Below are 24,422 nucleotides of genomic sequence, written 5' to 3'. Positions count from 1 at the left end.
TTTTGAAGTATTTTTTTCAGCAGTAGAAGCTTTACGACTTACTCTAAGTTTGCCTGAACTTTTTCTTTCTTTTTTAAATTAATAATGACGATAAAAAAAAAATTGAGACGAAAGTTTTCTTCTGCAGTATTTCGTCCTCATAAAGCTACCTCAGAGGAAAGATCAAATTTGTAGTATGTCTTTTGGATCACTTATTAAATCCTCCAACATTATTTCCGGAATTCACCTCATTAAATCCTTTGCATTGATTTTTTCTCGCTTCCTGACACGAGCTGACTTATGTGCGAGCATTTAAAAGAGATGAATAAATCTTTTCAACGTAATTAATCTTTCAACATTAATTTCTTCCACACCACTCCTCCCTTGACTAAGGTTAGGGAATTCTTGAGGGAATAAATATTGCCGCTCCATCACGTGCAACAGGAAAAACAAACAGGGCGTGTGCAAGAGGGCGAATCTTCTAATATTTAAGTGAATCGATCAGAAATTAAAATTAATATTCAAAGAAAATGAGTTATTATTAGCGTCTCGAAAAAGGCGTGACGGAGGATCGCTCTTCCAGGATTATGGAAGACATTCGTTCTCCTGGGAAGAATTATCAGGCAACGAAAATAGTTTGAGGCTATTATCATTGGACAGAGTGTTCGCCTTCCAATGAGATGAACTGGGTTCGAATCCCAAAAATGGAGGGTCGATACGAGTTCGGCACCCGGCTTGCACCGAATACAGTGCTGACGTAAAAATATCCTCAGTGGTAGACGGTCCCCTTGCCATCTGACTAACCAGGGAAGGCTTTCATCTCCATGTAAGGCAAATGTGGGTTAGTTCCATCAAAAAGTCCTCCACGAAGACAAATTTCTCCAAATGCTTGATCCAGGAGTTTCTTTATCTTCTGGATTGGGTTACAAGGCTACAGAGTTGAATATTGGTAGTCTCAAAATTGAGTCGGCTGTTCAACGACGGTTATAACCGGTTATTATCATCGGAATAATTTGTGCATTTAACATTTTGATCTTTATTTAAAAGTTTTGCTCCGTATAGATGGGCTACTCTCTAGAGCAGTGATTCTCAACCACTGTGCCGCGGCACTTTTGTGTACCGCCAAATTCTTAAAATGTGCCACCAAATACTGGAAATGATGCAATAAAAATTATAATGTTTTTTATATATACTTTTTATAATTTTTCCACACTTTAACCGCGTGAACATCTTTATCGGCGATTGTCTTGTCTCAGACAATCTTAAAATAAGTGTTTAAATTGTCTTTGACAACTTTAAAAAATATTGAAACTATAGGTAGGAAATTTAATGACTATTAAAATTATTAATTAACAAAGGAAAGCAAGCTAAATATTAAATTTCAAACGGAAATAAAAACTAATCATTAAAGTAAGCTATGCAATAAATAGTTATAAAAACAAATTAACAAAGGATAACTAACAATAAATAAGCTAAAAATTAATATTTAGCAAAAATACTAGTTTACAAGATATCCCAAAAAAATAAGAATTTATGTAAAAAAAAACGAACATATAATAACTATAGAAAACAAGCTAACAATTAATAACTAGCAAAAAAATAAATAACTGTTACTAACTAACAAAACATTAGTCGGAAGAAATAATTAATCCCTTAATAAACGTGCTTTTGTAGTACATATTATTTCATTTCTCATTCAAAATTATTGTCACAAACTATTTAACACAGTGTATTATAGGTAAGTAAACAACTTTTAAACTAATTTTTTTTCATTTTGTGCCGTCAAATTTCGAAATCGTTAAAAGTGTGCCGCCACAAAAAAAAGGTTGAGAATCACTGCTCCAGAGATAGCACATCTGTTGTAGTTTGTAGATAGTAGCGAGTGGTAGTCTTTATAGTTATGAGTTGTAGTCTCATGTTGTTGTAGTTTTTATGAGTTGGACATGTCAGCATAAGATGCGCCATTTTTAGTGGTCCAATCAAATCCAATGCTCTTGCAACGTCATATAGTTCTTTCTTTTTCAAGACCGTATGTTCGCTTTATTTATAGAAATATGTCGCCAAGTCTAGAATTCCAGTAAAACTTCGAAACTATAAATAATTCTGTGACATATATCGTGATTTAATAATTCAGTGACATATATCGTAAAAGATAGCAGGAATTACATTTTTGTCCTACGTGACTTATTTAAACTTCTGCCTGACTTTTAAAAAGCTTTTATGTTGCTTTAAAAGCATATCTGTATACTTTGATAACGAAATAAACTGTGGTTCGAACTAAACTATGGCACTGGCGGATGATTTCTTAAATCCTATACCGCAATGGCCTTGTATCCCTCATTTTAAAAACCCAAATATTGTAGCTGTAGCGTAATGTTTGCATAAATCAATAAATTTGGAGGGGAAGCACTGTGTCTACAAACTATCTATTTACTATCAAGGCAACTATCTACTTATCAGACAACTATCTACAAACCACAACAGGCTATCTCCAGGATCCGTACAGGTGGAATAAAAATTTTAATTAAAGATCAAAAATTTACATCAACTTTAAATCAATTTTATTTTATAATCGTCGTTGAACAGCCAACCTAATTTAAGGTTTACGACTATTAATGTTCAACTCCGTAGCCTTGTCATTTTGAACCCAATCCAGAAGACAAGGGAATTACTGGATCAAGTGTTGGGAGAAATTAGCCTTACTGGAGGACTTCTCGATGGAACTAATCCGCATTTGTTTTACATGGAGAGGAAAACCACAAAGATCACCTACGGGTAACCACGGTAGGGGACTCTAACCCATGATTCGTCTACCACTGAGGATATTTTACACCAGCACTGCGGTCGGTGCGAGCCGGGTGCGGAAATTTTATCGACCTATTGTACAGATTCAAACCGGTTCACTCTCTGTCTCCTCAGCCACCAGGGCTCTTTTGAATCAATTATAAAAATTTATCACAAGAAAAAAAAACCCCTCCTGCTATGAAAAAAAATGCAAGAAAATAAAACTTAAAGTTTTGTCAATAAAGTGCATCAAATAATTTCTGAAGAATAAAGATGCCCAGAAAAGTTGAGATCAACACAGCGGTAATAGCTAGCACTCAATATCAAGAACATATTTCAACTTTCCCAATAATCATTAATAACATTTTTTACAAGTAAATACAATCAAAGACCAGGAAGAAATTTTTTTCGTGTAAGAATCCATAAAAATTTATTAATTTTCGTATGTTATAATGCGGCGCGATGAACTGCTTTTCCGTTACAGTAACAGCGATAGACAGGGAGAAATAAATGTGTTTTTATCTTAATACGATAGGAAAAAAATGAGTTACTTCTAAAATCAATAAATTAAAATTTAACATGATGGCAAACAATTAAACTACTCCTTATAATGCATTTTTTCCCTTCTAAATTGTAAGGACTTAAGTTATGGATTGGAGTATTCGTCTACCATTTAATAATTTTAAAAATGAATATTTATGGAAATTAAAGTTAGTGTAAATTTGCCAACGTTTTCTTCGGTTTTCCATTCACGTCTATCGAGTTTTGAGCATAGGCGCCTGTTTTTGAGCTCTTGAAACACGTCGATTTTTATGACCATCTTCATATTTTTTGAAGCCAATGACGTTATCTGTATCATTGAGTAAATCTTTCCGCCTCAATTTCTTGAGTTTCGTAATTTAAACTTATCTGGATTTCTTTTAGTGATTTGAACTTGTTTTTTTAATTTTAATTCTTGAACTCAAAATTTAATTATGTAAAGTAATGGAAAGAGCAACAAAATCTCAAAGAAATAGAATTTGAGCGTTAAATGTCGATTCGGCTAGATAATTTGAAGCAGGACTAAGAAAACAGAATTTGTATGAATCATAATAATAATAATGCCCTTAGTATTAATTTCAAAAATTGCAAGATTTCTTTTCAGAAATTAGCCTAGCGAAAGCACAATTTTTTTTTAAAGATTTAGCAAGATAATGTATGGCAGGGATAAAAAAAAATAAGATGTAGTAGAGTCGTGCTATTAGTTTCAGAAAATTATTATTAAAATATTGCTGCCATTGTTACATGTTTTCAAGAATTGCAACAATAATTGTGTTTAAATCTCCCGCTTGTTCCAGCGATATTTCTGCGCCTCTATTTTCAGAAATATAAATCTGCATCAATATTAATCGATTATAAGTAAAAAAAATGATAAAAAGCATACTCGGAATGCAAAAACTAAGATATTTTTACAAAAAACAAGATTAGGTTAAAATTACTAATTAAAATTAAAAATAAAAGTTGTGGTTGCCTTATTACGATAACTGGTAACATTGGTGAAATGTTACATTGGTGAAATGTTTTTTCTTTCTGGATTGACTCCGTGAAACGCCTCAACATTTCAAATCATGGGATGCAGAAACTGTCTCAATTGATGTTTGTCGTCGAATTGGTTTTCATAACCTGCCTATGTACGTGTTTCAAGACATCACAAAACCCTTTTCCTTCTTTATCATTTATATTTATATTAAAATCACCGTCAAGCTAGTCATTATACGTTAATAATTAAAAGAATATAAAAATACTTTAAATTATTAGTTAGTAAATACACTAAAAATACCTGCTAGTGAAAATGAAAACAGCAGCGGTTGCCATAGCAACACATGCGCACTGTTTACTATTACTCTTGAACATAGTTGAAAAGTGTAGGGGCCATCAAATCCAAAACAAGACCCATTTTGCAAATGGGTAAAAAATTTAATGGAGCTAGTTGTTTTTTTTTGAAGAACTAAAAAACTGCTTGCCGAAACATTGTTATTGAGGTTAAATACTACTTGTAACCCTTGCGTTAAATCGACTTAAACGAAATTCTAACGAAATTTTTCAGAATGTTATTTGTTAGAAAGTTTCTATATAATCAAATACATTTTAAGACTAACTTATTGAAACGTCTGATTCTGAGTAGTATAGTTTATCTACGTTTTAGCTATTCATGTATTTTTTAAATTTGAGGCATTTTTTTAAAAAAAAATTAACTTGTGTACGGCTGCAGATTTTATTCACTACAATTTTCCACAGTTTGTTTATAGTTGAATACAGTTCTGAAATTAAATAATATCGTTGAAATTCCATACCATAAACAAATAAGTGAAAATAAGTTGATACAGATAATTGGGTACTTGCATTTAAAGAAGAAGAAAACCCCAGATACTCACAAACACACACATCAAAATTTAACCCCGCCCCTATGCCCCTAAAAGAGCATTTATCGGTTAATGGTTAAGTTTGGAAAACAAGACAGATAGTAAAAAGAGAAAAAAATAGCAAATGGAAACAAAAAAGAGAAGAAAATAATAAGAAATATAAAATTAAAAATAAAAAAGTACAAAAATTGAAAAAATAAATAAAATAAAATAGTAACGATTATTCTATTAGTTAGGGCATTTGATTAAAAAGTATATGGAGCTAATTGGTCAAGTTTAGTAGTTGGTGCTCAACATTGCATAATTTTGTCATTTTTTCATGATAATCATAATAGAATATCTTCTAGAAAATGAATGAGGTTGGTTGCCTTCTGTTTCAACTTTGGATTCTTATAGATAGATCTCTTCCAGGCAATGAGGAATTCTAGCTTTGGTTGTTTAAAGTGGTAGGATGTGGTAAGCGGACATTCCTACTCCTCCACAGGCACATGTGCTGTCAGTAGCCAGGCAGAAGCGTTTTAGATACGCTTTAAAGGGGCCATGCTCTATAAAGAAGAGCTGCCTATTCCATTCTAAAGGTTTCAAGGAGACATCTGGTAAAATTTCTCTGATTAATGTTCCTGATTTCGGTTTGTGATGATGCCAGTCCATTTTAATTTGTGTTTTAGATTTAAGCTTAATGAATGAATGCCAGATACCCACACATGTGAGGTCAGCGCCAACTGATTGTTTATAAGCAAAATGGAGTGTTTAATTTGAGCTAAGTTTCTTCACATAAGTTAGAATGTTAATTAACGTGAAAGGTAATTAAACACAACCCGTATCACACATAGAATTTATTGAAATATAACTCTCTCGTTTACGTCTTTTATTTAACCCCTATTGTTTATATTGTTGTTATTGTTGTTCCTATTTGTTTATGTATTTTATTGTAACCATGATATATTTTTGTTTTGTGTATCTGGCAACTTCGATGCATAATTACTTTGTTTATGTTCAACATGGCTTCCTGCCTGTCTTTGTGTTAAGTCTCTGTGTAAATATGTAGTGAAAGAATTGAAATCTTTGATAAAGAATCATTGTATAAGAACATAGAAAATATCATTAAAGAGAATTGATCCTTGCAGGGCTTGGCTTACTGGAAATAGAATGGAAAGAACAGTTGTTAACATAAACAAATGCTACATTTCAACAGCCAATCAGGATCGAGATACCCCACTACGTCAATTGCAGGTGTCCCATTGCACTATCAGGAAAGTCATTAGTTAACCTTAGTTTAGCGAGTTATAAGCTGTTATTTGCAGTTTGCGTGTGGTAAGCTGGCTTTATTATTTTTCTAAGCAAAAATAGATTCAAAAACGTTTTTCTGAAAGCACATTATGAAAATATGTGGCAAAAACAATTTCATATTCAAATTACTTCCGGTTTGGTAAACCAATTCGTATACGATGCATATAGCATTAGAGAAACTTCACGCCACTTGCTGCTTAAAATAGTTCCAGACCCTTTTCATAAGTTTGTGGGATGAATGCTATTCAATTCAATCAATTCACTTCCTTATTCCTTTGAAATGTATGAAATCTAGTTTTTTTAAACTTTTTTTTATTTACTTGACTCGTAAAAAAAAGTCGTATATTTCTTTTTCTGCTTGACTTGATGTCATGATGAGAGGTTGATGAAATGCATTCCCTTCTTTCGAACTGTGTCAATTTTCTCACCATTTGTAAAAAAAGGGCGCGATTCTTTGAAAGGTCCTTAATTGTCACGAATGTTCTTTTACGATTGTCACTAATCTGACTGAAGTAAGGACTGGGACAAAACCACCCTTCTTCGACAACCATTATTTTAATTCCAATTTACGAAATAGCGACATTAAAGCTTGAAATGTCAGATTAAATTTCGGAAACAACAAAGTAAATGAATGAAAAAATAAATGTTTAAAAATAAAATAAAATAAATGATACAAAAGATTCTAAAAATTGATGGCAAGACTTTGAAATTTTCATTTCAAAGTTCGGCCGGATGAAATAACTTCTTCGAAGTCTTAAACGAATTAGCGAGGAAAATTCTATTTTTGTGAAAGAGGGGAATTCAAACTCTTCATGAGATGAAGAAAGAAAAAAAAAGATGAAAGATGATAAAAGGCTTCAAAGAGAAAGAAATACGCTTGATGTGGCTTTTTTTTTTCACCTGCTGCTCTCCAACTGTTAAATAAAAAAAAAACTTTTTAGAAAGTTATCTAAAAAGGTGCCACCGACCTAACACGAAGTATAGAGTTCAATCAATTTTTCTTTTGCTTTACTTATTTTGTTATTCTACATGTCAGTTCAATTTTATGAAATAGTAATAGATAATTTGGCTACTAGGACTATTCTTCTGTACCGAAATCTTTGCATTTCTCTCAATACTTCTTGCGTGCTATTGCTTTTTTCAGGCATGGTTGTTGTAGTTCGTTTACGTCACACTAGAGCTGCACAATGGGCTATTGCCGACAGTCTGGAAAACATTCCTGAGGATGATCCGAAGACATGCCATCACAATTTTGATCCTCTGCAGAAGGGATGGCACCCCTGCTTCGGTAGCCCGAAGACCTGCACGCGAAGTCCAGCACTTTACGGTAGAACAGTTTAACAAAACCCATACCGCGCAACCTCGGTCCCTACGCTGACTAATCTAAGTGGTCAACCACCCACACACTGACCGCAACCAGTGATGCTTGACTTCGGGGATCTGGTGGGGACCGTGTCTTAACGATCACTGCAGGACTTTTCATGTATGGCTAAGAACATTTTGACTCCTGCTCGTTTCGCTCAAGAACCTTGATTTTTTTTATCCAATATACGGATTTTTCATGAAAATTAAAAAAAAAAATTTTTCCAAAATATCCTAAAATTGTATGAACATAGATTGAATGTCACACATTAAGTTGTCAATTTTATTGGGATAAAATCTTTTCTTTTAGGTAGCTATTTTTTGGTAAAAACGCTCGTTAGATTATTTAGCGCGAAAAATATTTTACAATTTCGTACAATTGCATACACTTTACTTAAAGCTTGTTTAATAAGAATACTTTAAAGAGGTATCTCATTCAATTGGTACGAAATAATAACGTAGAATAATACTGAGAAGGTATAATAAATAAGTATTTCAGGTAGACTGTTAAATAAGAACTATTTTTTTGGTTTAAAAAATCCTTTATACTGTTTATTAATCGATGATAACCAACGAAATCCCCGTTGTTAATTTAGAAACCATACCAATAAGACTGTGCAGAAAACAATGAGAAACGATAACTTTTTATGTAATGTGTACATTTACATTATACATTATTTGTTATATGCTCGAGGGAAAACTTAGAATTGATATATTAAGACATTTTTCTGATAACCGTCGTTGAACAGCCGATCCAATTTTGGGTTTACGACTACTAATGTTAAAATCCACAGCCATGAATTTTGAAACCAATCCAGAAGACAAGGGAACTCCTGGATCAAGTAGAGGCAGAAATTTTCCTTCGTGGAGGACTTTCTGACGGAACTAACCCGCATTTGAGTTACATGGAGAGGAAAACCACGAAAAGTTTACACAGTTTGTCTGACGGCTAGAGGACTCTAACCCATGATTCGTCTACCACTGAGCATATTATACTTCAGCACTGTGGTCGGTGCTAGCCGGATGCGGAATTCGTATCGACCAGTCATCGCCAGGATTCGAACCCGGGTCACCTCATTGGAAGGCGAACGCTCTATCCCCTAAGGCTCTAAAATCAAAACAAAAGTTAAAATAAAAAAAAAATGGCGATAACTACTGGATTCGGTGTATCAAGCATTCGATGAAAAAAAAATCAATTCGGTAGTTTTAGGAAAAACGATGTAGAAATTTTCCGTTCTAACTTGGTATAGATAGAAACAGCAATAAAGAACAATTATTTTAATTCATCATATAAATCTCATCGCTTCACTTAGTCGGACTGTAACGTAAGTGTGTGAATATTGTTTTTTCAAATATAAAAAAAATTCGAAATAAGTTGTTTATGGAAAAATATTTCTAAAAATAGGACTTTTTGCGAAAAACATTTAATGAATTTTGTGTATTTTTTCAGGCACCATTCCACCGATTTATTTAAAACTTCTGAATTTGATTCATGAAATTGTACAGTTTAGCATCGATGTACAGTTTAGCATCGATGTACAGTTTAGGCATCGATGAACAGTTTAGCTTCGATGTACAGTCTAGCATTGATGTACTGTTTAGGCATTGATGTACTGTTTAGGCACTGATGTACAGTTTAGGCATCGATGTACAGTTTAGGCATCAATGTACAGTTTAGGCATCAATGTAAAGTTTAGGCATCGATGTACAGTTTAGCATTGATGCACAGTTCAGCATTGATGTACAGTTTAAAATTGATGTACTGTTTAGCATCGATGTATTGCTTAGCATCGATATACATCTAGCATCGATGTATAGTTTAGCATCGATGTACTGTTTAGCATTAGAAATTTTGTATATACTTTGCATACTTTACAACAGTTCACTCATTTAAAATTTAGAAAAAAATGTTTGTATGATATAGCACGATTTGGTTCTGCACCAAAATAAACAAATTAGAAAACAATAAAATAAGAACTTAAAATGAATAAATTTTTTATGACATCTGTCAAACACTCAGGAATTCGTTGAGGAGTTCCTAATGTAAATGTATATAAATAACTAATATAATACCTGATATAATAAATATTCTATATTTATATAACAAATTGTCGAATTTATATTACCTATCGTCTAATTTAACCCATTGATACACGAACGTAAACAAGTACAAACCGGTTTCAGTCGCGTAAAAACAACAAAGCTGTATAGTATCACCTGATAATTATTATTTTACATAGAATCTTATGGTGGGTCTAAAAATTTGGCCACGGACTGCAGATACATAATAAACATTTGTTATTTTAACTGTTTTTTAAAAAATGAAGTATACTGGGATTCATTCTCACTTTTGATCTTTTTCTCTTGTATTTTTTCTGAACTCGAATTCACTTTTATTTCTGCTCTTGTTTAGGACGTACTTCCTAAAAATAATTAGAAAAAACATCAATTTTGGTTATTTAGTGGTAGCAATTTGCTAAAATTATGTAGCAAGGTAAAAATACATTTCTTTAACTAAGCAAACAAGAAAGCATTAATTCTATTCGCAGGAAACGAAAACTCTTTTCGCATCATACGAAAAACGCAGTTGTTTTGAATTTCCCCCCTATTTTAATTCACTTCTTTTTTTAAGTTTTTTGCCTGCTTGTTTCTGTCAGAAAGTCATTAAAACTTCGTTTAACTTCGTCAAACAATGTTTGCACCTTTTTAAAACAATAGCAAATCTTATTGTCATCACAGGGATCTGTTTAGAAGAAATTTGGATCCGTTAACAGGCCCTTCACAAAATATCTTTTCATAAAAACGGACTCTTTACAAAATATTTTAACTTAAAAACGGATCCTTCACAAATTGATTTTTCTTTTAATCGGACCCTTCACAAATTTGTTTAACTTCATTATTGTTTCGTTAATCGAATAAACCCTTTACTGGGCAGAAAACAGGAAAGATGGATGTAAACGAATTAGTTTTGTCTTCGACCGACGATTCTTCCATTATTCGTCCGAAATGAATATTATGCGTTCAGCAGTAGAGGCTAAATATCAAATATTTGTATGTTGCATCTCTAATTTAGAAGCAGCAATTGTTGTTTATTTTTTAAAATTTAATTTCTTTAATTATAATTTGCAGTGTTGCGCATAATCTTGTATGTCTTTACAATTTAAAAACTCCTTGAAAAAGTTTTTTTTTTTTGCAATAACGGACCCTATTTGCACAAATTCATAAAAGCGGACCCTGCTTGAAAGAATGTGAGCCATTTTTTTCACAATTTCACGAAAAACGGAACTTTCACAAAATGTCTGGACAGACCCCTGCTTTAGGACCGGAGCTCCAATGGAGATGTAAATGCTCTAGCTAGTCGAAAAGAGGTCAACATTTCGATGACAAGGCTATCGTTACAAACAGTCACTGAAGAAAATGAGTTAATAGAAAAACAGGAATAGTGAAAACTAACTATGACAAATGATCATTTACACCGTTGCTATAAATTTTCTGTAGTTAACGTCACCAAAATGTCCCTTTAGCATCTTTGGTGCATAATGTGTGGTAAAATAATCAGTGGTAAAAAGTGGTTAAAAAGTGAGAATTTTTAAATTGATAAAAATATAATTGGAAATTAAAAGCACACTTGTTAGGCACTTCAAAAATAGTGTCGTTTCTTTCTTAGTAATTTTCTATTTGATATATTGTTATTCTAATTTTGCAGTTTTACAAAATTTATTTATAAACAAACTGAAGCCGTGACTGCTCAGGGGATAGAGCGTTTGCCTTCCAATGAGGTGACCCGGGTTCGAATCCCAGCGATTGCGGGTCGATACAAATTCCGCATCCGGTTTGCACCGACCACAGTGCCGGCGTGAAATATCCTCAGTGGTAGACTAATCATGAGTTAGAGTCCCTTTGCCGTTAGGCTAACCACGGGAGGTTTTCCTCTCCATGTAACGCGGGTAAGTTCTATCAGAAAAGTTCTCAACGAAGGCAAATTTCTCCCAATACTTGACTTAGAATGGATCAAGTATTGTACCAGGAGTTCCCTTGTCTTCTGGATTGGGTTCAAAATTACAAAGCTACGCAGTTGAACATTAGTAGTCACAAGCCCAAAAAATTGGGTCGGCTGTTCAACGATAGTTATAAAATAAAATATAAACAAACTAACTTATAACAAAGCTGATAAAAAATATTTATAGAGCTTTTTCGTACTTTGACATATGAGTAATAATGCGCTTACAATTCATTTTTATTTATAACTTTTGTCTTTGAATTTTTTTTTGTACTTTTTAAAGTATCTACTCACATGGACAGTTCCTTTCTTATGCTATGTGCTGAATTTTATTTTGTATTCTTAACTTCTCACTTAATGCAATTTAACATTTTCTTTTAAATCTTATTGGTACTAATTATTTATTTTCTTATGTATCAAAAATTGTAAAAAATAGTCCTAAAACTGAATTGAATAAGTTTGAAACTAAGGATTTTCAGTTCTGAATTCAGTTAAGTATTTGTCACAACGGTTGAAAAAATAATGAAAGACATTACTGAAAAATGGGGTGTTCTTAAAAAACGCAGAACTATTTTAAGATCTAAAAACACTTAACTGTTAACGAAAATAGAAAACACATTAAAACGAAATTAGGCGATTGTTGAAGAACAAGAAGAACATTAACGGATAAATAGAAAGCATTAAAAATGACAGATAACCAAATGGAACTTTTAATTAACCCTAATGAGGTAGAAAATAAAAAGAATACGAAGCAATTGAAAAATATCCCGATACGAAACTGCAGTAGAAAAATTAAATCAAATGATTCTGTAAAGGTTAAATTACTTAAACTTTACTATTCTAAAGTTCTATGGAGATTAAAGTCACTGGTTTACCTTTTGAAACTCTTTTTTGAAAACGAACATTCGGAACAAGTTGATAAATGTGTTTATTTAAACCTTCATTTGAGCGGAAGTGCTTTATAAACCATCGAAGGTTTTGCAATTTCTTCTGAAAATTACAAGAAAGCCGTTGATTTATTGAAAGATCGTTTTTCCCGTTAACATGTTTTGAACAATTTAATGCAAATCAAACCTTTTAAACGTTCTAATGATATGAAAAGTTTTCGAAATTGTTTCGATAATTGTCAGAACCAATTATGGAACATAGGGAGTGTCTCCAGAAAGTTTCAGTAATTTAACGTGTCCCGTGTTATTAAACTTCTCTCACGAGATATGGATATAAAGGGACCTTATTTAATCGAATTTATTTCTTTATTCCTAAATAGATCTAGATTTGGGAAAATAAAGCACTGCGTTAGATATTCTTAGAGCCTTTTTGAAGATAAAATATGCTTAAAAAAATGCGTCTTTGCTTCTGATATTTGTTAATCTCTTGCCGTATACTCACACATATTTTAAGAACCGCAGTAATCATATCCTCGTTATCCCATATAATCTAATAAAGTTTACACAGATTGAAGAGCAGTTGAAGAAGAAATTGTAATTCCCGCATTTAATACATTTTCTGCATTAGTGCTATCATCACTATTTGATTTAACAAGTAACGATGTCTTAATGTGTCAAATACTGGAAGCGAGGCCCACATGCATCACTTTGAAACCAATCTTCTAAATTTTCTTTATCAAGAATTTCGAAACCTTCGATTTCTTTTGCATGTTCAAGAATACTGTCATCATATTCTTCTTTAATACCTGAAGAAGATTGGTATAATCTTTCTCCACGATCGTGATAACGTAGACGATTTGACCTTTGACCATGCTGCAGGTATTCCATATACTGCATCCAAAAGAATATTGATACCAAAAATTTGGTAGTGTTATAACTTCAGATCTGAGAAGCCAGATCATTGTTGAAGTTACACCCTGATCCATAGGCTGTATCGCTGCTGTGTCATTTGGAGGGAGAAATGCACCGGTAATCAATGCACGATAATCTTAAAAATGTTTCTCTTCAAATTTTTTTTGCGACTCCGGAATGAGCGTGGATAATTAGCAAAACGGATAATCCGCACACGGATAATCGAGAGTGCACTGTAGTTCGAAATCAAGAGAATGTCGACTTTCAGATCTGTGAAGCCAATTCATTGCTGAAGTTACACCCTGATCCATAGGCTGTATCGCTGCTGTAACATTTGGAGGGAGAAATGCACCGGTAATCAATGCACGATAATCTTAAAAATGTTTCTCTTCAACTTTTTTTTGTGACTCCGGAATGAGCGTGGATAATTAGCAAAACGGATAATCCGCACACGGATAATCGAGAGTGCACTGTAGTTCGAAATCAAGAGAATGTCGACTTTCACCGATAAATGTCTGTCAAAAATCACATAATCGCTTTGGTGAATGTCCGAAATATTTGTTAAATCCGATTTGATATTAATTTATTCGTTGATATTATTATATTTATTCGATATTTTAATATCTACTGAGGATAAATTAGGAAAAACATCAGTGTTCGGAGTACTGGTTAAATGCATATCGGGCAGTGGCACTTGATCTTAATAAAACATTGATGTAGGGCATACCGGGCAGTGGCACTCAACTAGATCTTGTATACATTTCGGACATTTACCAAAGCGACTATGTGATTGTCAACATTCACCGAGGGAAGTCAACAACCACCCATTTCTATTCCACATTTGACCCGATTGATTCATCATCATACACAAAACCAAAGCATCTATTATTTAAGTCTTTCCTATATCACGAATATTACATGGGATAATTCAAGTTAAAATTCAAGAGATATGTGACATGGAAAAATGCAAAAAGATTCATTAAGAGAAGAATAACAATGAAAAATTGTAAAATTTTATTATACGATTATTAGTAACACGATTTTATCCAATAAAAGGAGCTTTGGCTACATATTAGTAAGCACCCTTTTTGCGGATGTAATCGCGTGAGCTGATGATGAGATTATATCTTTTTATTATTTTGTTTTCACCTTTTTTTAATGGATGTTTTTGAAGATTTTATTATTATTTGTTGTTTTTCTTCACTTTAAATGAATCTGTTTGTATTTTTTCACATTTTTTCTATATTTTTAATTTATTTTATGAGTTCTATATAACTTGCAGCTAATGCACAGTAAATAAAATTTATTATTATTTTTCCTAATTCTCTTCATTTTTTTTTCTTTCTCTTCTTTTATCTTTCTAGCCTTATATGTTTTATATGCTCCAATCTCATGCATCTTCGATGCATGGGGGCCAATGATGTAAAGTCAAGTGCTTTTGCAATAAAAAAAACAAATAAAAAATCTTTCTAGTCTTTATTATGTTGTGTTATATTATATATGTATACATCCACTTATCTGATAAGAAAAAAAAATAGGGAACTGGAAAAACAAATTTAATGGTACTCTCTCAAATGAAATAAAATATAAATTTCAGGGTGAAATTTTAAACAGTTTTACGGTCACAGTTCAGTAAAATGTCTCACCCAAATCGAGGTTTTTGGAGCAATTAAACCTTCGATCTCAACTAGTAAATAAAAAGAAACTGTTAAAAATATTCTTCGGAGTCTAAAACATTTCTGGCAGAACTTTGGTTTTAATTATTTGTTTTAACTTTTCCGGCTTCCTGGATCATCAAAAGAAAAAGAAAACAACAATAATAATCCGTAAGCCGCAAAATCAGCAATTTTCAAGATATTTTTTTTCCCTTTTCAGATACAACCTAATTGGCGATGTGCAGTCACGTGTGTTTTCTTTCTGTTAACACGTCATTTACAGTTTACTTGAGGGATTGTAATGCTTGTTGCTTTCAACGAGGGGAGAAGCCTTCATATAATAATTGAAATTTCCTCCATTCTTCACGAAGTTTTTGTTGTTTTAGTTCATTTACGTCGCACTTGAGCTGCACAATGGGCTATTGGCGACGGTCTGGGAAACATACCTGAGGATGATCCGAAGACTCGCCATCACAATTTTGATCCTCAGCAGAGGGGATGGCACCCCTGCTTCGGTAGCCCAACGACCTGCACGTGAAGTCGAGCACTTTACGGTAGCACAGTTTAACGAGGAGCAATACCGCGCACCCTCGGTCCCTACGCAGACTGATCCAAGTGGTCACCCACCCGCACACTGACCGCAGCTAGTGATGCTTGACTTTCACGAAGTTTCCCTACAGAAGAGAATGTCACCTTGTCTCTATCTCTATGATGGAAACAATCTTAACATTTTTGTAATTTTCATTCAGTTGAGGGAATAATTTAATAATTTCCGTTACTATGGCAACCATTCGTTTTTTTCCCTCATCTCTTTTCTACAGATTGTTGTTGTTGCTGTTGTTGTTAATTTACGTCGCACTAGAGCTGCACAATGGACTATTGGCGACGGTCTGGGAGACATCCCGGAGGATGATCCGAAGACATGCCATCACAATTTTGATCTCCTGTGGAGGGGATGGCACCCCCCGCTTCGGTAGCCCGACGACCTGCGCGCGAAGTCGAGCACTTTACGGTAGAACAGTTTAACGAGGACCGATACCGCACACCCTCGGTCCCTAAGCAGACTGATCCAAGTGGTCACCCATCCGCACACTGACCGTAGCCAGTGATGCTTGACTTCGGTGATCTGCTGGGAACCGTGTCTTAACGATTAGTCCACTGCGGGATTTTTATACAGATTGTACTACATGGCTTTTAAGATAATTTTACGACTTTATTTTAAACGTTTATTTTGCACATGGTTATGATCGTTTTTAAGATTGTATGTTCATGTTGTCATGGACATAGATACTTGATATATATTTATACTATTATAAATACTTGATATAGATATACTATTATAGATACTTGATATAGATATACTATTATCGATACTTGATATAGATATACTATTACAGATACTTGACATAGATTCACTATTATAGGTACTTGATATAGATATAATTATTATAGATACTTGATACAGATATTCTATTTTAAATGTTATATATTAGAGAAGATCAATAAACCATTAACCATTGAGGCAATAAACCATTGACTTGACGAGACACAAATGGTAAAGTGACACATTTGTAAATGACAGAGAATCAATATTCAACGAATCAGCAAATCCACGAATTAGACTGCATATTCGAAAAAGAGTTTCTAAAAACTTATACTTTTGTTATCGCAGTCTACGATTACCTTTTTCTTTTTTTTATATCCTCTGTTTTTAACTATAACCGTTTTTATTTTTTAAAAAAATCGTTTAGAAATTATGTTTAACACTCTGAAGCAAATGGTGCAAGAGACCTTTTTCCTATTCCAAATTTATTATCTCTAAAATTGTCAGTAATAAAATTCTCGTAGTTTACAAATAGGGAAACAGGAGCCTTCTTTCCCTTTCCCGAAAAAAAAAAGGAAAGTATGATGATATGCAACATACATGATGTGCATATTTTACTGGTGGCTGAAATCATTCATACGTTATTTTAACGCATGGAATATTAATTCAGCCAACTTTAATATCCTATTTTTCTATTCCTTAAATAGACGATTTTATTTATAAAAGAGAATGTTTTTTAATTACATTTATAGCTGATTTCATGTCATTTAATACAGTCTTCAGGGGACCGAAATTTCGGTTCATTATAACCGGGAGTTTACAATATCCGTTCCCTTTCATTACACATTTAAATAAATGACCTATAAAAAGAAATAGAAAAATGATTAAAAATCTGTATGTAGAAACAAAAAACTCGTAACTTTTGTTCTTATTACTCGGATATGGCTCGGTATATGTATTATGTGAAGAAATTTCAAAATCACCAAAAAATGAAGAAAAAATAATCAGTCGAAGACAGAAAAAAGTTCATACTATACAATTTCCTCTCTTCTTTTGTTTCACTATATCCACAAAAAATAATATTATACGTGTATAGTAAGGCACAGAAGCGAACATTTCGTTCACTATATCCGGGAGTTCACTATAGAGGGGTTTGACAGTATTAATACAAGCAGTTTAAAAAGAATGTGGCTTATGGATTCATTTGACTTCAGCACGCATTCTAATTAAAAAATAAACGCGAACAGATAGAAATAAAATCTTCCAAAGTCAACCCTTCGGTAATAAACGAAACATTTACTCAAATCCCTTTTCAACTAGAATGAACAATTACAATAGAGAGGAAAGATTTTGTTGTTCGACAGCTGTTGAAGAATTGTTCTTTTTTCAGTTCTTTCGTTTTTCGAAAACAATTAACCGATTTACCCCTTTCATCCTCACTTTTCCCTTCTCGAACGACGGGAAAAAATCATTTGCAATGAGGACAAAAAGGATACTTAATGGCTGTTTATTTAAGTAATGGTTCTTGTGTTACAGATAACGAGGCACTCAATTCGAAATAATTAAATAATAAAATGCAATCTTCTGATTCGTTGACATCTATTATTTAAGAATGCAACTGTAACATTTTTAAGAGATCCTGAAACGACTAACTTGAACTTTTACAAACATCAAAGTATTATTTTCTTTCTTTCTAAAAGCACATTGCATTAGCCAACATTGGACAACCCATAATGACCAGGCCTACTTTTTCAAAGTTCCATATTCAAGACAAAATGGAGTTTCACCGGTAAATGTCAACAACTTTAATAAATAACGGAAATATTTGTTATATCCGATTTGATATTAATTTGGTCGTCGATATTATTATATTTATTCGATATTTTAATATCTGCTAAGGATAGATTAGAAGAACAATCAGTGTTTGGAGCACCGGTTAAATACATATTGGTCAGTGGCACTTGATCTTAAAAAAACATTGATGCAAGGCATACCGGGCAGTAGCACTTAACTTGACCTAGTATATTTACCAAAGCGATTATGTGATTGCAAACACTCACTAGTGGAAGTCAACACCTACCCATCATTTCGGCCTTTCACAGAAACATATATATATATATATATATATATATATATATATATATATATATATATATATATATATATATATATATATATATATATATATATATATATATATATATATATATATATATATATATATATATATATATATATATATATAAACTCCTGTTTGTGAAAATTTCAACACCATGAAGGAGTCGTCATAATTGAATGAAATTTAATACACAGTTGAGTGGTAGTGGTACAAATAAATGATTAAATTTTCAAAGCAAACAAACAATAACAAGAGATCGAAATCAGTATTTTGTGTAGCCACCACGCTTCGCAATAAGTGCTGCTACACGACGCGGCATGGAGTGAAGCAAACTTTGAATGTCTGTCTGAGGAAGAGAATTCAATACTGTTTGTATGCGTACCCAAAGTTCGTCTGTCGAAGCAACAGGACGAGAATTACGAGCGAGAGGCCAACCAACGAAATCTCACACATGTTCAATCGGCGACATATCCGGGGAATACGCCGGCCAAGGAAGAAGTTGTACCTGTCGCGATGCAAGGAAGGATTGAACAGTCTTAGCAATATGAGGGCGGGCCTTGTACTGTTGAAATACAGCACCTGGCAAGGCTTGAAGGAAGGGAACAGCTTGGTGCTGTAGAACTTCACTGATGTACCGGTTGCTGTTCAGATTACCCACAATTCGTAGCAATTGAGATCGTTCATGATATGCTATGTTACCGCAGACCATAACCCCGAGTGTTCGTCCACTGTGGCTTTCGATAACGCACTCCGGAAGATGGCGTTCACCGGCATAACGTCTGACACGAATGCGGCCATCATGGTACCACAACTTGAAGCGAGATTGGTCAGAAAACACGACACGCTGCCAATCAGCAAGCCAGTTCCTATGCTGGTTGGCCCATTGCAGCCGCAGGGGGCGAAGGTTTAGCGTGAGGGGGATCCTGTATAAAGGAGTCCTTGCGTGCAGTCCACGCTGCAGCAGACGTCTACGAATTGATAAAGCACACAATGAAACACCTGTAGCTATTGACCACCGTGTTGCCAGTTGTCTAGAAGGAGCCGTGCGGTCCGTTAGCGCAACGCCGAACAGGTGTCTATCATCGCGAGCTGACGTGACATTTCAGGGTCCACTCCCGGATTTCCGAGTTGTCCGACACTCGTCCATCCACTGCTTTCAAACGCATCACTGTGCTGCTGTTACGCTGCACACTAGCGGCTACTACACGATGAGATAGTCCAGCTTCACGAAGGCCAATGATTCTCCCTCGTTTAAACTCCGTAAGTTGTTGAAATCTCGCTCTCTTTCGTCAAATAGGCATGAGTAATGATTAAGCTAACATTTACCACTAGCAAATAACCACCGATAACCATACTCGCTTGGCTACAGCCGTCTATTTATTCGGATCCATCCGCCGTTCAGAGGGCACTGCTCAGCATACGCATGCGCTACGGGTCTGAAATTCTAATCATTTGCATATCATGCTCTACTTTGCATTTCCTGAAAATTTCAGCTCACTCGCGTAAGTCCTTCATGGTGTTGCAATTTTCACAAACATGAGTTTATATATATATATATATATATATATATATATATAGGCGGTGATTGCCATTATTAATATTATAATGGTGGTTGAAGCATTGTCTCAAGGAAAATGAACAGTTAAAAATGGCCATATTTAAAATATACAAATCATAAAAAAAGAAATCCCTTAAATGGATCAAAATAACATTCTCTACATCTAGAAGTTTTGTTAGCATGAAGAAATATTTTAAACGGTTGGGACTGAGAGGCCCCAAAAAGGCACCTCCAGTCGCCACAAATTTAAAATTGAAAGTGAATGAATTTGTTCCTAACGGACACAAGAGTATAGAGAAGAGATCTAAGATTGGCGAATTATCGAAATTAATAAAGCCAACCTCCCATAATAAGGCCAATATTAGGTTTGAAAATACTTTGCCGATCGTGAATCGCCAACAAGACTGCGAGGATTATTGTAACCATGTAACTGAAACATGTGTGGTAACTAAGAGTTATAAATAGATTTTTGTTTTCGATTAGGCGCGGCAGTGAATTAACGAGTCTACATTATTATTGAAATAAAAAGTTAACCGTTACATTGATGGATAAGAAAAGAACAAAACATTTTATGTTTGCTTTTATAAAGATTAACTCATTGATTTAATTTAAATAAAATTTGATTAAGAATGATTAAAAAAAGCAATGTTAAGTAATTAAAGATACTTAAAAGGCTAGGAAATATGCAATGCCAATTGTGGCATCATACTATATATAATATATATATAGTGTGAATAAATAAATTCCGTTGGTTTTTTCTAAAAAAGAAAAGGTAAAGATATATTTATGACATCTAAATTCCTCTGAAGCAAAATCATAGATCATTGGCTACTGAAATAGACGCCAAAACTATAATAATCACGTAGAAAAGAAATGCATCTTGATTCCTCAGCATTACGAACACTCTAGTAAGACATTTATCATAAACTAGAAAGTCTACAAAAAATGTATCTTTCCTTCTAGAACAGTATCCCTCTTCTATTTTTACTGTACCTGCTTTTAATAAATACATAATTTATTATTTCTATCTAATATTCGTTTGTATCCTCTTCAGAAAGCATGATGAATTCGAACATTTTCCTTCGGATTTTGCAGACAAAAGGAAGAAGAGACAACTCGAGAAGGATCATATCTAATTTTGTTGGCATATTAACTCCAAACTTTGGCGATAGATACTTTGTTTTTATATAAATTGTCCGTGAGATTTTTATTCTGGTACACAGCTTTAAATGCGTATTCGAATAAATAAATAATGCCAAACAATGCCTCTTTTCAATGTTAATACCCAAATTTAATAACTTAAGGTACATCATACTTTCTTAAACATTAATCATAATCATTAAGGTGCCCGATCTCAGACTTCGGGCATATAAAATAGAAAGGAGAAGGCCAGTTCTTAGAATATACGTAACTAACGCGGGAAATTGCTCGGTGAGCAACTTACTCAGATTTAACAGAGCATCATATGTACATACAGCATCCAACGCGTGCGCATACGAAGCAAAGTAGCTGATGACCAAGCCAGTCAAGCATCAATTCTTCTAAATGACACATTCTAAATTCTTTCACAAAGATTTCAATTCTTTCACTCTATATTTGCACAGAAACTTAACACAAAGACAGGCATGAAGCCACCTAGAACAAACTGTGCATTGAAGTAGCCAGGTACACAAAACATAAATAAATCACGGTTACAAAAAAATACATGAACAAATAATAAATCTATCAGTATAAGAATTAAACGAGAAAGAATTATATTTCAACTCATTCGATATGGGATAAGGCTCTATACTTAATTAACTTATCGTTAATTAACATTCTAACATATATAGAGAAACTTATCTCAACTTTGATACGCCATTTTGCTAATATGATTAACTGACGCTGCCGTCATAGGTCACATGTGTGGGTATGGGAGGTCTTCTTCTTCTTCTTGAAGTGTAAGTACCCAATTCTGTTCGTAGCTTTCAGAAAACGATTGAAATCCGTAATCATCAGAGACAAAACTTCAGATGAAATGTATTCGAAAAAGTATTCAAAAAGTGTTCGAAATTTATGTCGACGATGCTTTAAAATATTTTAGTAAAATATAATAAAACGATAAATTCTGCCTAGTACACTGTAAAAAGTGTGGTGTAATGTATCTCCGAAATTAATGCTGAACAGATTGTGAGAGGGCACAGTTTATTTCAGATTTACATCGAGCTTTCCTATATAATTTAAAGAGTGAGACTTAAATCTGTGTATTTATAATGGAAATAAAGCTTACACTAAACTCTCGCGCATTCATATCATACTTAAATTATTTTCGTTTTTGAAAACACCAATGCTGACGCACTTTGGACATTGTTGGTTGCTTGTTTGTTGTGATTCCGCGCAGCCATACATCTACTGAAAGAAAAGTTCGCCGTTAAAATACGTATGTATGTTTTTAGTTGAGTCATAAAAATATTTATATTTTTAATTTTCAGATCTCTGCGAGCTGCATTAACTAATTTTATAATGTAAGATTTCTATCCTTTTCTTTAATGTTAAGCCTAGTTCAAATTCGAATTGAGTCTTAATATTCTCTCTGTACTACGCGCATGTTTATTTACAAACTAGTTTTGTTTCAAGAGTTTGTGTATATATACCTGCTAAATTAATGATCTCCACTTTATATTGTATCGCAAAAATACCTTTACTGATTCTGATGTGCATCTTATTTAATTCTGATAATAAATTTTGTGTCACTGAATACCGGAAAACGACTACTCGACACCGCTAGTGTCAAAGAAAATTTTTGGTTTTTCACTAAACTGGTCATTGGCTTTTGATGCAATGAAAAAGTAGTTGCCACCATTTTTGGTGATTAAAGCTTTTACAGTGTAATTTTTTTCTGGCAAAGAGATGCAGTTTAGCTCTTTTATTAGTGGTTAGAATTCTGATGGACAGTGAATTCGAATTGAAATTTATGAGATGAAAATTTTGTTTATAACGGACACATGAAAATTTTATTTACATCAGTCAAAGAACTTTAAATTCAATCACTGTAGCGTGTGTTACATTTCCTCTGGAGTTAATAGGGCGACACATTCCGCTTGAAGCAGGCAAGAAACAATTAAAGTATTGTAGTGAAACACCAGCTAATATATATCGGAACTTTCATAGACAAAAAATTCTTTTTTTTATATCAATCAATCGCGATAAATTCTGCGATACGATTCGAATATTTTGTTTCGAACATAAACGTGCTTAACCTTAAAGATTTTTCAAAATAAACAATTTGTTAAGCAATAAAGCGTTTGTAATTGTTTCATTCATGAGAGTTGGATTCCTTAAAAAAATCATGTGTGAGGTATATTGGTAGTTCTTTAATTAATTATTAATAATTATAAACTTAAAAATAAATTTTTCTTTCAACAAATTCTCATACTAGAAAAAAAAACTGTTTTTCTATTTTAACATCACTGATTAAAAAAAAAAACGTTGTTCTAACAGAATTTGTCAGAAACTTTTATTATTCAAACAACAAGCAGCAAACGAGAAGAGAACCAAGAACTTATCTCGAAAAAGAATCCACTTCACCACCTGCTGAGGTGTCACCGAGAATAAGAGCTGAGAAAAGAACAAAGAAAGAAAAAAAGAATGGACTTTATTACAATCGCACTTGAAGATGATTGAAATCTAGACCGAAAAAATAATAAAAAAATGCAAACTGAGTCTAATTCGTGGACTCACGCCCATCATCAGATTTTATGAAAATATGTGATTGCCTTGAATTTTACAGAACAGTCCATCCATACTGGAGCAAATGACTTTGAATGTTTATCTCCGTAGCCTTGTAGTTTTGAAACCAATCCAGAAGACAAGGGAACTTCAGGATCACAAACTAGTCTTCGTGGAGGATTTTTTGATGAAACTAACCCGCATTTGTGTTAAAAGGAGAGGAAAACCATGAAACCTCCCAAGGTTAGCTTGACGGCAAGGGGAGTTTAACCCATGATTCGTCTACCACTGAGGATATTTTTTTGTTTGCAATGTGGTGGGTGCGAGCTGAGTGCAGAATTCATATTGACCAACCATCGCTGTGATTTTATAGCGGGTCACCTCATTGGGAGGCAGGGTTGGCTTTTTGCCGGCAGAAACTGGTTTTCGCCATGCCAGTGGC

The 24,422-nt window shown here is 33.5% G+C and overlaps 1 protein-coding gene across 4 annotated transcripts in view; it reads right to left on the bottom strand.

The window, feature by feature from the left end:
- The window catches only part of LOC107450366 (glutamate-gated chloride channel), a 233,133-nt gene that overhangs the window by 49,825 nt on the left and 158,886 nt on the right, over nucleotides 1–24,422 (bottom strand). For 2 of the 4 annotated variants that reach the window (XM_087149872.1, XM_043052381.3), the window contains exon 2: nucleotides 10,166–10,240. The exons of the other annotated variants lie outside the window; for them this stretch is intronic. The gene's annotated coding sequence lies outside the window, so the exon portion shown is untranslated. The remainder of the gene's footprint in view (nucleotides 1–10,165; nucleotides 10,241–24,422) is intronic. 4 annotated transcript variants of the gene reach the window in all.

This window comes from Parasteatoda tepidariorum, chromosome 1, assembly GCF_982258835.1.
Source record: "Parasteatoda tepidariorum strain Cologne lab strain chromosome 1, Ptep-v5.0, whole genome shotgun sequence".
Taxonomy (NCBI): domain Eukaryota; kingdom Metazoa; phylum Arthropoda; class Arachnida; order Araneae; family Theridiidae; genus Parasteatoda; species Parasteatoda tepidariorum.
The sequence above is the reverse complement of the archived record's forward strand: the minus strand, read 5'-3'. Positions and strand labels throughout refer to the sequence as shown.